General features: G+C 41.6%; 1 protein-coding gene and 1 long non-coding RNA gene across 3 annotated transcripts in view; one reads left to right on the top strand and one right to left on the bottom strand.

Annotated features, from left to right (window-relative positions):
• The window catches only part of LOC142071913 (uncharacterized), a 248,828-nt gene that overhangs the window by 60,886 nt on the left and 172,018 nt on the right, over nucleotides 1-15,924 (bottom strand). Inside the window, exon 4 of the long non-coding RNA XR_012668146.1 lies at nucleotides 1,399-1,533. This is a non-coding gene — a long non-coding RNA (uncharacterized LOC142071913). The remainder of the gene's footprint in view (nucleotides 1-1,398; nucleotides 1,534-15,924) is intronic.
• The window catches only part of VEGFC (vascular endothelial growth factor C), a 141,783-nt gene that overhangs the window by 84,528 nt on the left and 41,331 nt on the right, over nucleotides 1-15,924 (top strand). The window lies entirely within an intron of this gene.

Below are 15,924 nucleotides of genomic sequence, written 5' to 3'. Positions count from 1 at the left end.
ATAACTTCAGACAAATGGGTCTTGGAGATCATTTCCACTCCTGTCCACTTCATCTCCCTTCTTCCCTGTCCCTCTCCAGGGACCTTTCTAACAAAAGTTTGCTACACCAGGACATAGATCACCTGCTGTGCTTAGGGGCTACTCAAAGGAAAAGGCTTTTATTCCAGATATTTTATGATTCCCAAGAAAAAAGGAGGTTGGAGACCCATTTTATATCTAAGAGCACTAAACAAATACGTGAAGGCACAAAAATTCAAGATGGTTACACTAGCAGCAGTTATTCCATCTCTAGACCAGGGAGACTGGTTCTCAACCCTTGACCTCCAAGATACCTATTTCTACATATCAATTCAACTATCCCACGGAAGATTCCTCTGATTCACCTTTGGCCAAGGCCACTACCAATACAGAATGCTTGCATTTGGCCTATTGTCTGCACCCAGAGTATTTTCCAGCTCATCTACGCAAATTGGGAATCATAATCTACGCATATTTGGACGATTGCCTTCTCAGCGCTTGTTCATTTGACGACAACCAATGAGCAACTCGAAAGATTATGGACATATTCACGCAGCTTGGTTTACAACTCAATACCCAAAAATCAACCTTGACACCAGTGCAACACTTGGAGTTTATAGGGGCTTATCTTTACGCGGTGGAGGCCAGAGCATTCCTCCCACTACACAGATATAACACCCTGACCACCCTAATAGACACAGGTAAGGCCAGCCCACAAATGTCAACCAGAAATTGCCTTCAGCTTCTCGGGCACATGGCAGCGGGCACATTCATGATATCTCATGTGAGACTACACATGCGGTGCCTACAAGCATGCCTCAGATTAGTATACGTGCCAAACAAGGACAGATGAAAAGAGCCACTGTCGATGCCTTCCATAGTCAAAGACTCCCTAGAATGGTGGAAAGGATCCAAGGAGTGTCTGAAGGGATCCCATCTATGCACCTCCACCAGTATTGATACTGACAAGACACATCTCTAATAGGCTGGGGCGCTCACCTGAACAACCACAAGGTTCAGGGCAAATGGTCCCCTATGGAGTCCACACTCCATAACAACCTTTTGGAATTCAGAGCAGTCAGGAATGCTTGTGCATTTTTTCTACCAGTACTCAAGGGCATGCATACGAAAAATCGTGACAGACAACATAGCGTGCATGTTTTACATAAATTGACATGGGGGGGCAGTCACCCTCCCTCTGCACAGAAGCAGTAAAACTATGGAATTGGCACATTCACCACAAAGTTCTCATGTCAGCCGCTTATCTTTCAGGATTACAGAATTATCATGGCAGACAGTCTACCACAATCATGAATGGGAAATGGACCCGACATATTCAGTTGCTGAGGGACTCCAACAATAGAATTGTTTGCTACTCACCTGAACAAGAAATGCTCCTGTTATTGCTCCAGAGCCTGAATGGGGAAACAGTCACTAGGAGACTCTTTCCTTTTTCAATGTATCAGAGAGCGTCTGTATGCCTTTCCTCCATTCCCTCTTGTATCAAAGGTCTTACTAAAAATAAAGAGGGAAAAAGCAAAAGTTATACTCATAGTTCTCACCTGGCCAAGAAAAATGTGGTACCCCTAACACAGCTTTCAAGAAACCAACACTATTTCCTCTTCAACCAATTCCTCACCTCCTGTCCCAGAATGCTGGACAGACCCTTCATCCCTATTTATAGGCTCTCTGGCTTAAGGCTTGGCTCCTCTATGGTTCCAATGCAGAGAGAATTTCTGCTCTGAGGTCAAAGAAGTGCTATTACACAGCAGAAAATAAATCATAGAATCATAGAATCATAGAATATAAGGGTTGGAAGGGACCCCAGAAGGTCATCTAGTCCAACCCCCTGCTCAAAGCAGGACCAATTCCCAGTTAAATCTGTCTTGTCACACTTAAGTGCAAACTTGGCAAAGATTCCAAATCTGTTGTAATTCCAAACAAATTAACCCAGCATCTTCCACCCTTCCCCTAATTCTAGACTACATACTAGATCTTAAGGGACTATCTCTTAGCTCACTAAAAGTACACCTTGCAGCCATAACGATCTTCAACGAGCAGACAGATGGATATTCAGTATTCGCCCATCCAACAACAAAGAGATTCCTCAAGGGCATGGGAAACCTCTTCCCACAAACCAGATGCTCCATGCCAACATAGGACCTTAATTTAGTTCTCAGGAGCCTAACAAGGCCACCTTTCAGACCCACGGCTATGTACTCGCTTACATATCTATCCATGAAGACAACATATCTAGTGGCCATCACCTCCTCACGGAAAATAGGTGAAATAGCTGCACTAATGGCACACCCCCCTTCACAATTTTCTTTAAAGACAAAGTCACACTGAGGCCACGCCCAAAGTTCCTCCCCATAGTGACCTTGTCCTTCCATATGAACCAACTCCTTCACTTTACACCTTCTTCCTAAAGCCTCACCATGACAACGGGGAGGCAATATTACATAGGCTTGATGTTAGAAGAGCTTTGTCCTGTCCAAATAAAATGCCAAAGGACTTTAGGCCTTGTCTACACCACGAAATTAGGTCGAATTTATAGAAGTCGGTTTTGTAGAAAGCGTTTTTATACAGTCGATTGTGTGTGTCCCCACACAAATGCTCTAAGTGCATGTAGTCGGCGGAGTGTGTCCACAGCACCGAGGCAACCATCAACTTCCGGAGTGTTGCACTGTGGGTAGCTATCCCACAGTTCCCGCAGTCTCCACCACTCATTTGAATTCTGGGTAGAAATCCCAGTGCCTGATGGGGCTAAAACATTGTCGCGGGTGGTTCTGGGTACATATTGTCAGGCCCCCCTTCCCTCCCTCCCTCCGTGAAAGCAAGGGCAGACAATTGTTTTGCGCCTTTTTTCTTGAGTTACCTGTGCAGACGCCATACCATGGCAAGCATGGAGCCCGCTCAGCTAACCGTCACTGTATGTCTCCTGGGTGCTGGCAGATGCAGTATTGCATTGCTGCACAGCAGCAGTTTATTGCCTTTTGGCAGCAGACAGTGCAGTATGACTGGTAGCCGTCACCGACATAGTCCAGGGTGCTCTTTTAACCGACCTCAATGAGGTTAGGGGCACCTGGGCAAACATGGGAGTGACTCAGCCAGGTCATTTCCCTTTTAAGTTTCGTCTCATGGCGATTCAGTCCTACCGGCAGTGCACTGTCTTTTAATCAGCAGCCAGCAGAAGACAATGGCCAGCAGTCATACTGCACCGTCTTCTGCCGAGCACCCAGGAGATGACGATGGCTAGCGGTCGTACTGCACAGTCTGCTGCCAGCAAGATGTATGAAGATAGATGAAATGGATCAAAACAAGAAATAGACCAGATTTGTTTTGTATTCATTTTCTCCTCCCTCCCTCCGTGAAATCAACGGCCTGCTAAACCCAGTTTTGAGTTCCATCCTTGAGGTTTTGAGTTCTATCCTTGAGGGGGCCATTCTGTTTCTCGCAGAGCCACCCCCTTTGTTGATTTTAATTCCCTGTAAGCCAACCCTGTAAGCCATATTGTCAGTCGCCCCTTCCTCCGCCAGAGCAACGGCAAACAATCATTTCACACCCTTTTCCCTGGATTGCCCGAGCAAGAGCAGACGCCGTAGCACAGCAAGCATGGAGCCCGTTCAGCTCACCACAGCAGTTATGACCATTGTAAATACCTCACGCATTATCGTGCAGTGTACGCAGAACCAGCACCTGAAAAACCAGGCGAGGAGGCGACGGCAGCGCAGTGATGAGGACATGAACACACTTTTCTCTAAAACCGCGTTCCCCCACAATTTGGAGATCATGGTGTTAATGGGGCAGGCTCATGCCGTGGAATGCCGATTCTGGGCCTGGGAAACAAGCACAGAGTGGTGGGACTGCATAGTGTTGCAGGTCTGGGATGATTCCCAGTGGCTCTGAAACTTTCGTATGCGTAAGGGCACTTTCATGGAACTTTGTGACTTGCTTTCCCCTGCCCTGAAGAGCAAGAATACCAAGATGAGAGCAGCCCTCACAGTTCACAAGCGAGTGGCAGTAGCCCTGTGGAAGTCTGCAATGCCAGACAGCTACCGGTCAGTCGGTAATCAATTTGGAATGGGCAAATCTACTGTGGGGGTTGCTGTGATGCAAGTAGCCAACGCAATCATTGAGCTGCTGCTATCAAAGGTAGTGACTCTGGGAAATGTGCAGGTTACAGTGGATGTCTTCGCTGCAATGGGATTCCCTAACTGTGGTGGGGCTATAGACGGAAAGCATATCCCTATCTTGGGACCGGACCACCAGGGCAGCCAGTACATAAACCGCAAGGGGTACTTTTCAATGGTGCTGCAAGCACTGGTGGATCACAAGGGACGTTTCACCAACATCAACGTGGGATGGCCGGGAAAGGTTCATGACGCTTGGGTCTTCGGGAACTCTGGTCTGTTTAAATGACTGCAGGAAGGGATTTACCTCCCAGACCAGAAAATAACTTTGGGGATGTTGAAATGCCTGTAGTTATCCTTGGGGACCCAGCCCTACCCCTTAATGCCCTGGCTCATGAAGCCGTACACAGGCACCCTGGACAGTAGTCAGGAGCTGTTCAACTATAGGCTGAGCAAGTGCAGAATGGTGGTAGAGTGTGCATTTGAACATTTAAAGGGTTGCTGGCGCAGTTTACTGACTCGCTTAGACCTCAGCGAAACCAATATTCCCATTGTTATTGCTGCTTGCTGTGTGCTCTACAATCTCTGTGAGAGTAAGGGGGAGATGTTTATGGCGGGGTGGGAGGTTGATGCAAATCGCCTGGCCGCTGAATATGCACAGCCAGACACCAGGGCAGTTAGAAGAGCACAGCAGGAAGCGGTGCGCATCAGAGAAGCTTTGAAATCCAGTTTCATGACTGGCCAGGGTACTGTGTGACACTTCTGTTTGTTTCTCCTTGATGAAAACCCGCCCCCTTGGTTGACTCTAATTCCCTGTAAGCCACCCGCCCTCCCGCCTTCGATCACAGCTTGCTTGCAAAGGAAATAAAGTCACTATCATTTAAAAAACATGTATTCTTTATTAATTGATTATAAAAATAGGGAAATAACTCACAAGGTAGCCCGGGTGGGGCATGGGAGGAGGGTAGGAGGGAAGGAAAAGCCCACTTCAAAACTTGTTGAATGCTAGCCTTCTGTTCCTTGGGCTGTCCACTGGGGTGGAGTGGTTGGGTGCCTGGAGCCTCCCACCCCGCGTTCTTGGGCGTCTGGGTGAGGAGGCTATGGAACTTGGGGAGGAGGGAGGGCGGTTAAGCAGGGGCTGCAGTGGCAGTCTGTGATCCTGCTGGCGTTCATGAACCTCCACCAGACACCGGAGCATGTCCCTTTGATCCCGCAATAGCCCCAGCATTGCCATGCTTCCTCTGATCTTCCTGCCGCCACCTTTCCTCATGTTAATCTGCCACTGTCCTGTACTCTGCTATTGTGTCCCTCCACACAGCTTTGTCAGTGCTGGATGACTGCATGAGCTCAGAGAACACGTCATCGCGCGTGCGTTTTTTTTCGCCGCCTTATCTGAGGTAGCCTTTGGGATGGAGGAGGGAGGCTTGAAACATTTACAGCTGCTGGAGGAAAAAAAGGAATGAAGTATTTTAAAAGATACATTTTACAGAACAATGGCTATACTCTTTCACGGTGAACAACACTATTCACATTACATAGCCCATGTGATTTGGGTACAAGGTCGCATTTTGCATCTTATATTGAGTGCCTGCGGCTTTGGTGTTAGCGATCACACACTCAGTGCCGAGCAACAGAATTCAGCTTGCAGGTGGCCGTGGTAAGCCATAGTCTTTCAGCTTCTGCAACCTTCATAACAGCAGCCTCCTCCTTTCCCATACTAAGCAAAGTCCGTTGATTTGGCCATTTAGTGCTGCAGTTTTCCTGTTAACGTGCAGCAGCAGAAACCAAACTAACCCCCTCCCCCATCCAATTCTCTGGGATGATCGCTTTTCCCCTCCCCCCACCACCTGGCTGGTATCAGGGAAGATCCCTGCTAGCCAAACATGAACAGCTCAGCGCCAATGGCCCCCCGTCCCACCGCGTGGCTAACTGCAGGGAGGATTTCTTTTCAGCCACAGGCAAACAGCCCAGTAGGAACGGGCACCTCTGAATGTCCCCTTAATCAAATTCTCCTATTTCAACCAGGTTACCATGAATGATATCACTCTCCTGAGGATACAGAGAGATAAAGAATGGATGTTGCTTGAATGCCAGCAAACATTGGGACCATACGCTGCCAGGCTTTGTCATGCAATGATACCAGATTAGTTGCTACTAGCATGGCATGGTAAAGTGTCCTACCATGGAGAACGGAATAAGGCTGCTCTTCCCAGAAACCTTCTGCAAAGGCTTTTAGAGTACCTCCAGGACAGCTTCATGGAGATGTCCCTGGAGGATTTCCGCTCCATCCCCAATCACGTTAACAGACTTTTCCAGTAGCAGTACTGGCCACGAATGCATCCCAAGTCCTCAGGGCTACTCAATCATTAAAAAACGCTTGCTTTTATAACATGTATTATATTTAAAAAGGTACACTCACCAGAGGTCCCTTCTCTGGCTTCTTTGGGTTGGGAGGGTATTTCAGTCAGGGTGATAAAAAGATCCTGTCTATCGGGGAGAACGGTGTGCTGTGTGCTCTCCCCAAGCTCGTCCTCCTCCTCCTCCTCATCTTCCTCATCTGCAAAATCCTCAGCCATGGCGGAGAATACCCCATCATCAGAGTCCACGGACAGGGGTGGGGTAGTGGTGGCGACCCCCCGTAGAATTGCCTGCAGCTCAGCGTAGAAATGGCATGTCTGGGGCTCTGTCCTGGAGCGTCTGTTTGATTCTTTGGTTTTCTGGTATGCTTGTCTGAGCTCCTTAAGTTTCATGCAGCACTGTGTTGCGTCCCTGCTGTAGCCTCTGTCCCTCATGGCCTCTGAGATTTTTTGAAATATTTTGGCATTTCGTCTTTTGGAACATAGTTCTGATAGCACGGATCCCTCTCCCCATACAGCGATCAGATCCAGTACCTCCCGTTCGGTCCATGCTGGAGCTCTTTTTCAATTCTGGGACTGCATGGTCACCTGTGCTGATGAACTCGCCTGGCCAAACAGGAAATGAGATTCAAAAGTTCCCTGGGCTTTTCCTGTTCACCTGGCCGGTGCATCCGAGTTCAAAGTGCTGTCCAGAGTGGTCACAATGGTGCACTGTGGGATAGCTCCCAGAGGCCAATACCTTCGAATTGCATCCACACTAACCCTAATTCGAAACGGCGATGTCTATTTCAGCACTAATCCCTTCATTGGGGAGGAGTACAGAAATCGGTTTTAAGAGCCCTTTATGTCGAAAAAATGGCTTCGTTGTGTAGACGGGTGCAGGGTTAATTCGGATTTAATGCTGCTAAATCCAACGTAAACTCGTAGTGTAGACCAGGCCTTAAGAAATCTCCTAAACTGTTCTTATCCTTTATAGACTCAAGGGCTCTGCAGTATCAGTTCACAGACTCTCAAAATGGGTCTCAACTGTATTAACTATTGTTATCATGCCCGTAATCTGCAACCTCCATCCGGAGTCCGCACATATTCCATGAGATCCGTTTCCACCTATGTGTCATTCATTAGAAATGTCCTCATCTCAGAATTATGCAGGGCAGCAACTTGGGCGTTTACTCATACCTTCACAGAACACGATGCACTTACACAACACTCAGCTTCCGATGCCATCTTCATCTGCACAGTGTTGATGTCATTACTAGACTCGACTCTGAAGCTCCAGTCCTCCATCGGGATACTGCTGTGGAGTCACCTCTAGCGGAGCAACTATAGGGACACTACTCGAAGAAGAAGAGAGAGTTACTCACCTTGTGCAGTAATAATGGTTTTTCAAGATGTGTCCCCCTATGGGTGCTCCATAACTCGCCCTCTTCCCTCTATTTTGGAGTTCTCAATATGGGGCTCTGCAGTAGAGAAGGAACTAAGTGATTTGCCCGTTCAGCGTTAGATAGCCTCGAGGCAAGGCATGAGACCGGGAGAGTGCATGTGCAGGCCGAACAGATGCTGCTATCTAAAATCTTCTATCAGAGGCGTAGGGACACAGACACACCTTTTGTGGAGCACCCCTGGGGGATGAAACTCGAAGAACCATCGTTACTGCAAAAAGTGAGTAACTCCCTCCATCCTCCTAGAGCTCTCCGCAGCTTTTGACGTAGTGGACCACAAGACACTGTTAGCCACCTATGTGGCATAGCAGGAGTAGATAGCACAGCACTACAGTGATTCCCATCTTTCCTGTCTAGCAGAACTCCGAGAATGGTGATGGATAACTGCTCTTCCTTTCCAATGGGCAGACCTGCAAGATCCCAGAGAGATCCCCCCTATCTCCCATTATTTTCTACATCTACTTTAAACCATTTGGAGAGGTAGTGAAATACCATGGATTCAGCTGGCAAGAATATGGTAATGACACTTATCTATGTGTATCATTCTCCACTGATGCAATTATGTTCACTATTAAGATGTCAAAATGAGATCAACTTTTGAATGCAGAGCAGCTGACTTAAACTCAACATGGAGAAGGCCAAAGTGTTGCTTTGAAGAACTAACTGGGTCACTTTTCCCCATCTTCTATTGAAGGCATATAGCTCCCATCCGTCAAGGTGGTGTAAAGCCTTGGGGTCCTGTTTTGACTCATAACTAAGCTTACATATGGATGTCACTGGGCATCCAAAAATGTCTTCTTTCACCTCCAGCTTGCTAGGAAACTTTGCCGCTTTCTCCTAAACAAGTCCTCAAGCACTTATGACCAGGCACTTATGACCCAGGCACTTATGACCTCCAGATGTGATTACTGTAATTCACTGTATCTGAATGTGAAAATAATGCATAGATCCAGCTGATACAGAACATGGCTGCCCCCTTCTCCATGGTTTAAGCTGCCGTGAGCAGTTAAAGTCCATGCTCTGGTCTCTGCACTGATTCCCAGTTAATTTCTGATACTAGTTTAAGGGCTTGGTCCTAATCATCAAATCAATTAATAAATCAAGCCCTATTTACACTAAAGAATTAATTTTGTTCTGTGAACATCCCTGATAGTTGCATTGCTTTAGAACAATGCAGATCACAAAGACCAGACAAAAGTGCCTGAGGGCTGGGACAAAACAGCCGCAGTCTTAAGGGGTCAATATGGGAGGAACTTCCAGACAGGTGAAACAAATCCAGAGACTGACCATCTTTAGGAAATGCTGCAGAACCTACCTTTTTAATGAAGGCTTTCCAGCATGCCCAGTATGACACTCACAACACTGATATTCCTTCTACCTCCATCCCCAAATAGACTTGGTCAACCAAACAGAAACTAACAGTAACAAAAAATTACCCCAAGCAGAGTTTTTACACTGAAAAGGGAGAAGAGACAGAAATTCTGTGAAGTCCACTAGGGACTTCATTGCTGCTAATCGATTTTACTTGAGAGATGCTCAGATACTGCACTAATGGAGAGATGATATAACACCCGGAAATTTTAGCCTCCAGCTCTCCCCTGTGAGAATGTATGGTTTAGCTAACATCTAGGAAAATTAAAATTTTGTTTCCTTGAAACGTTAGGTCTCCTTTTTTCCCCTAGCTGTAACTAAGGGTCTCTCTGTCTCTTTAATCTAAAATTGTAGCAATACTGTAATTGTATTTTCTTGTGTAGCAGACCATTTGGCAGGACTACTATAGAATTTAGCTACTTCAGTTCATCTGTGCTTCCAAATCAATATGGAAGGAATTTGCTTCAGGACTTTTCTTTTTTGTAAGAATTCCAAGGGTTTAGGTATTTTCCACACACAGATTTGGTTTCTCATCTTTTTTTATAAGCCTGTCACACACTGTGCAGTGTTTTACAAGAGTGGATTCAATTCTTCCACTCACTGTTTGCTCACATTGTTCACATTATCCAGTCACCCTTCTATCTTGGTAACATATTCATCAAGATAATTTAGTCTTATAAATAAAATATCAAGTTTGTCTCCCGTAAAAGACTTTTTGTGAGTCCATCTGTATTGGTGAATAACCAATGATTCTCAGAGTTCTCAGATAGAACTTTTCTTGTTTACTGAAGTAGGGGAGGAAAAAGATGGCTGCTGCAATGAGTCCTACATAGAGAAAAACTGAAATACATAGGTTTCAAAGTGATTCACAAAGGAGGGGGGAAACGGAAGTACTGAGAAGTTAAGTTGCTTGCCCAAGATTACTTAACACACCTGCATGTGGGATATGTACATACTTCTCTGTCAAAGTTATTTGATCCAAACATTCACCCTTAAGGCACTGTTGGATAATTAGAATAACATGAAGCAACAGAAAGCTATAACTTCAGACAATATCTAAATTAAAATTTTATAGGTGATAAAATGATTTATTGGTAAATATTGACAGAAAGCATTACTGTCAATAATAGGTTAATAAACAAAAGAAGCTTACAGTGTCATTTTCAAAGCCATATTTTAAATATGATTTGAATAAATCTAGTTATGGTAAAATCTCAACCTACAATGTTGCATACAGGAGTACAAATTCAGTTCTCATTTAGTCAGTCTTAACTGCACAGTAAATTTAGATCAGATTTACACTGATGTAAATTGGAGTAGAATTTGTCTCAGGGTCATAAACTGGGGGTCAGTGTTCTGAGAAGAACTGAGATCTGTCTGGATTCAAGCATTGTGACAACACTTCTTCATTTTGTTAATGCTTCTTTATATCACTTATATAGCTATATTTAAAACAGATTCTGGTTTTGGTGATTGATAATTTTCTATCCTCAGAATTAGACTACATCTAGACTGTGATGAAAACAGCACCTTATGAGAAAATAATACATAACTATAAAATAATCCAGATATCTTTCAAGGGCATTTGGATGCTATTATTGATTACATTCACAGACTATAATAACTCTTCAGTAGAGCTGGCTGAAAATTTTCTAGTGGAACAGTTTGCTTTCAGGAATTGCCAATTTGAAATATTTAATGGGAACATATCTATTTTGTCAAAAATTTTGATGGGAAATTATTGAAATGTTTTGTTTTGATAAGGTCAAAACATTTTGTTTTGATTTTATCATTTTGACTTGTGGGGTGTGTGTGTATGACAAAATTATTAAATTTAAACAAAACATTTTGACCTTATTGAAACAAAATGTTCAGTTCATTTCAATGTTGCCAAAACAAAATATTTCAGAACTTTCATTTTGCAGTAAATTTAAAAATTTCTAATATTTGTTCTTATTAGGGGCAAAAGAAATTTCAAAATATCAGAATTTCCTGTGGAAGGGAAATTCTGTTTCCCAACCAGCTGTATTCTTCAGATACTTAATTATGTAGAATAGGTAAACCATGCAGATAAATTAAATAACTGAGGATAGGAATAGTTTCATGCAGGATTATCAACTATCTCTTTTTTTTTTTAAACTAAAGGATTTGTGTACTTTTTCATTTAGAAATAAAACTTTTGCAGGCCTTTTCATTTTGTTTCATCTTCCCTTTATCTGCTGTTATATCCTTCTTCCTGTGTGTCAGACTTTCACTCTCTCTTTCTTCAGATCCTTCCTCAAATTCATTTATTTTGCTTTTCTTTCCACCTTTAACCTCTATTCATTTCCCTTTTCTCTACCTCATTCTCAGTGTTAAAAATATCAGAATGTATAAAGCTCATTTACAGTATAATGCAATTCATATCATATTTATTTTAGCCTTTTTTCACTTCCTTTTCTATAATTTCCTTTGTTTTCTATGTTTTCTTGTTTGTTTGATGTGGTTTTAAGCTCTTTGGTGTAGGGACAGTGGTTCTGGTACTGATCTCACTCATATCAGCTGTACCTTGGTATAGTCCAAATGACTTCCTTAGTGTTATTCCTGATTTAAATTAGCATAAGACCAGAATCAGGGTGTCGTCTTCTGAGTTCTGTAAAGAACCACACAAAATTACAGTGTTTAAAATTAATAAAAAGGAGTTTTGCAATTTTGGAAATCAGTTAAATTATACTAGTGCTAAATAGATGTGAGATCAAAATCAGGCCTATCATATTCAACTTGAATATAAGTGGCATATAGCAAAGTTGATTTTTAATCATAGTATATGGTTCAGATTTTTCTTCAGTTGGAATTATTGTATTTTCATTTCACTGACATTAATCACATCAAAATTCTAGAGGAAAATACATATAAATTGCAATAATTCTAAAAGATTGTGCAAGAGAAATGTTTACACAGAGCCTTCTTTAGGAATATTTCCATTTATTTGCGCACTACCTATGTTTGCTTCACTATGCTAAATTAATTACATGCTTTTTTAATATATTTCAATTGGTCAATAAATGTGATATACAAGTACATTAAAATGGATTGCTTTAGAGCCAGAATTTTCCTATTAAGAAAAGCCTTGAAAATCCAATGTGCTGACAACTATAATCACAGCAGATGCATTAAGTATTATTATTGCATGTTGCACCATCAATTATGTGTCGTAGTCTCTGCCAAATATTAAGTATTTTGACCTTTGATATTAATAGAGAAGGATATAAGGGATACATAAAAGAAACTGTAAATGTAAAGCATGGGAAAACATGTTATAAACTTAATTTTGTTTATAGATTTTTTTTAACCTTCCAGATATTGTTTTTCTGTTAACTATAATTTTATGAAATATTTAACATACTACAGAGTTGGAATACCACATTATGAAATACATCTATTTTACAGAACAAAAAGTTTTCCAAAATGTAGGTAATTATATAACAGCTTTGGAATAAGAAATCAAGCCATATACTTTCCTGTTTCACAATGCCACTAAGATACCAGAGTGATAAGAACTGTAGAAATATAGATCGGTAGGTCTATGAGTAATTTACTGTGAGGATAGTTTATTTACTACGCTTTGTTACTTTATTTAGAAGGAGAGGATTTGTCATTTGATTAATTTAGAGCCCTTTTCTCCCTTACTCCTCAATAAACTATGTAGATTAAAAGAAATGAAGTGAGCATCTTCTTGTGGGATTTCCTGCTCATACTTCTGTAGGAATTGTTCCACTCCACACAGTCACTCCTGATGTTGTAAAGATTTATCAGTGAAAGAATTTTTCCGGCTTTGCCTCCAAAATGTAACCAGCTCTTACTCAGTGTGATCATACAACTATGCCCAGGGCTGGCCTGAGTATTTTAGGACGGGTCAGTGAAATGTTTCCTTGGACTTAACTGACTCATTTACATAATAGAAAGAGAAAGGAAAGCATGGTGTATATAGGTAGTATTCCCCCCTCCCATCTAGGAGCTAGGGCTGGGCCCTACCCTCTGTTGTGTGCAAGTGGCTCCTACTGAAATCAGCGGACTGCTTAATAAATCAGAAGTCACAGTCTGGCCCTCACTGGTTTAGAATTGCCTTTATCTAAATAGCTTGATAATGTTATGTTATTTTATGGCAACATAACAGTTGTTATGTTTAGTACAATGGTTTTATTTTAAATTTAGGATTACATCTAAAAGTTCATTTGAGAATAACTAGTATGGTGTAAGTAATCAAATATCCAAACTTTAATCACTTCCAAACCTTGTTAATCTGACCTAGCATAACACTGTTAAACATAAGGGCTCTATTCATTAATTTACAGTACATTTCTGTTCTTACTTGGTTTCTTTTTTGTTTTTGTTTTTTTCATGTTACGCTTTCCGGAACAGTTATGATGTTGATTTTCATGAAGCCAAACTACTTAGAGATTTAAAAGTATCATTTCTGGTATGCACTATGCTACAAGCAGATGTACAACCAAAAGCAGAACAAAGAGCCTAGATAAAAAAAGAGTTAGATGGTTTATTAGATTAATTAACCAAAACCTGTATATGTAGATTTCTGCAAATGTCCAGACATCAGTTAGAACTGCTTTTATAGTTCTGGCTCTAAAAAAATGCATTTATTTAATTTTTTTTATACTGAATACTTTTTCCATTATCCAATATTGCTGTCAGTATATTCCAACTGAGGGTTCCTTGGCCAATTCAATTAATGTTAGAAATGCAGTTGACGCCCTCATTTAATCAAGTGGAAATTAAGATTTAGTTGTGTGTACAATTTGGCAGTAGCATCTGTTTGATTGCTCTGCCAGAATTAAATTTCTTAATGCCTCTAATTGTCTCATTCAACGTGAACCAGTTATAAATACTTGCCTAATTTGCCGCAGTTCAAAACTCATGCCTTTTACAGATTAATAATGACTGCAGCAAGGAGAGATCAACACACATTTTGAAATACATTTGCAGACCCATACCAGCAATAAATAGACAACCTTCCTTTTCTTTCTCCTCTAAATTGTTAGTGGTGCTTAGGAGGGCTCTGGTTACAATACTGAGTACAATATGTGTACCTTGCTATTTACCCTTGCTTCCATTCTTTCTTCCCTTGTCAGGCTGAAGAGAAGAAATAGCAAAAGCCCTCTAGTGACTGAATAGGTTCCCTACATTGTACTTGTAAAACTGACTTAAAACATCAGTTGCTTTAAAGGGAAGTGTGTTCATTAATTAAGCTCAATAGCGAGTGATTCCTAAGAACAAAAACTGTGATTCTGTGGTCATTCTAATTACTCACTTGCAACTAGGACAGTTGTAGGCCCAGTTTCATGGATTATTTATAGAATAAACTAGGTATAGTGCACTAGAAAACTTCCCTCTGCTATACTGAAAATGCGTATATACTCCCTGTGAATCTATTTTAAACACTCTCCTAGAATTTGGGCAGTTATACTGGAATAATCTTGTTGCACTTCCTCAGCAAACATCAAGATCGTATTCTTCTTCTCCATCAAGACTTCATTTTGCAGTAAATATGTACTGCATCTTATAAATATATTGTTTTTTCCTTTTGCCCACATTTGAAAAATGTGTACATGCTTCATTATGTTCTCCTTTACATGAACACTTTAAATTGTAAACACTATTACATTAACCATACACATGGCCTTCTGGAAAATCCATGAGGAAATGCATTTTTAAAACAATATTTCACCACATTATCTTAGATCAGGACTTGAAAATTATACTTATCAGGAGTGAATACGCAACTTTCTCTGACAATTGGAGTTGTAATATTAAGCAATCCATTTCTGTAGATTTTAAGTTTTAGACACACATTGCATTTCTAGCTCTTGACAGAATCATAGAAATGTAGGGCTGGAAGGGACCTCAAGAGGTCATCTAGTCCAGCCAGCTGTGCTGCCGCAGAACCAAGTGACCTAGAACATCCCTGACAGGTGTTCGTCATGCCTGTTCTTAAAAACTTTCAATTAAGAGGATTCCGTAGCAGCTCTTGGAAGCCTATTCTAGCACTTAACTATCCCATAGTTAGAAAGTTTCTCCAATATCTAACGTAAATTCCTTTGCCGCAGATTAAGTCCATTACTTCTTGTCCTACCTTAAGTGGATTTGGAGAACAGTTGGTCACCATCCAGGATGGATAAAAATCAATGATTTTTAAAAAATGGATTTTTTAAAATTTAAATTGGATTTTTTTGAGGAAAAAACCGATCTACAGATATCTTTGAGCTATCATGTAACTTAATTAAAGCTATCTCATCATGGAATAGGGATTATAAATTCTAATTCTATAGTATGAGACAATATATTCATGTAATGTTTAAGAAAAGTTTTGTAAGTGAGTTCCAATAGTTCATAGATTAGGGACCCAATCTTATGAGGTTCCACGGGCTTCTGTATAGATTATTTAGGTTAATCTTTCTATCTACCCAATGGGACTCAGTGCTCAGTCTAGAAGATACCATCAGAGATGCTAATTTTGCAGTTCTCAAACTGTGGATTTGTGTCTCCAGAGGTTACATGCTTGTTAACAGCAAAAATGTTTTAAAATAATACATAGATGTGAGAAATAAC

The sequence above is a fragment of the Caretta caretta genome, chromosome 4 (assembly GCF_965140235.1).
Source record: "Caretta caretta isolate rCarCar2 chromosome 4, rCarCar1.hap1, whole genome shotgun sequence".
NCBI classification, from domain to species: domain Eukaryota; kingdom Metazoa; phylum Chordata; order Testudines; family Cheloniidae; genus Caretta; species Caretta caretta.
This window is presented reverse-complemented; position numbering and strand designations above follow the sequence as displayed.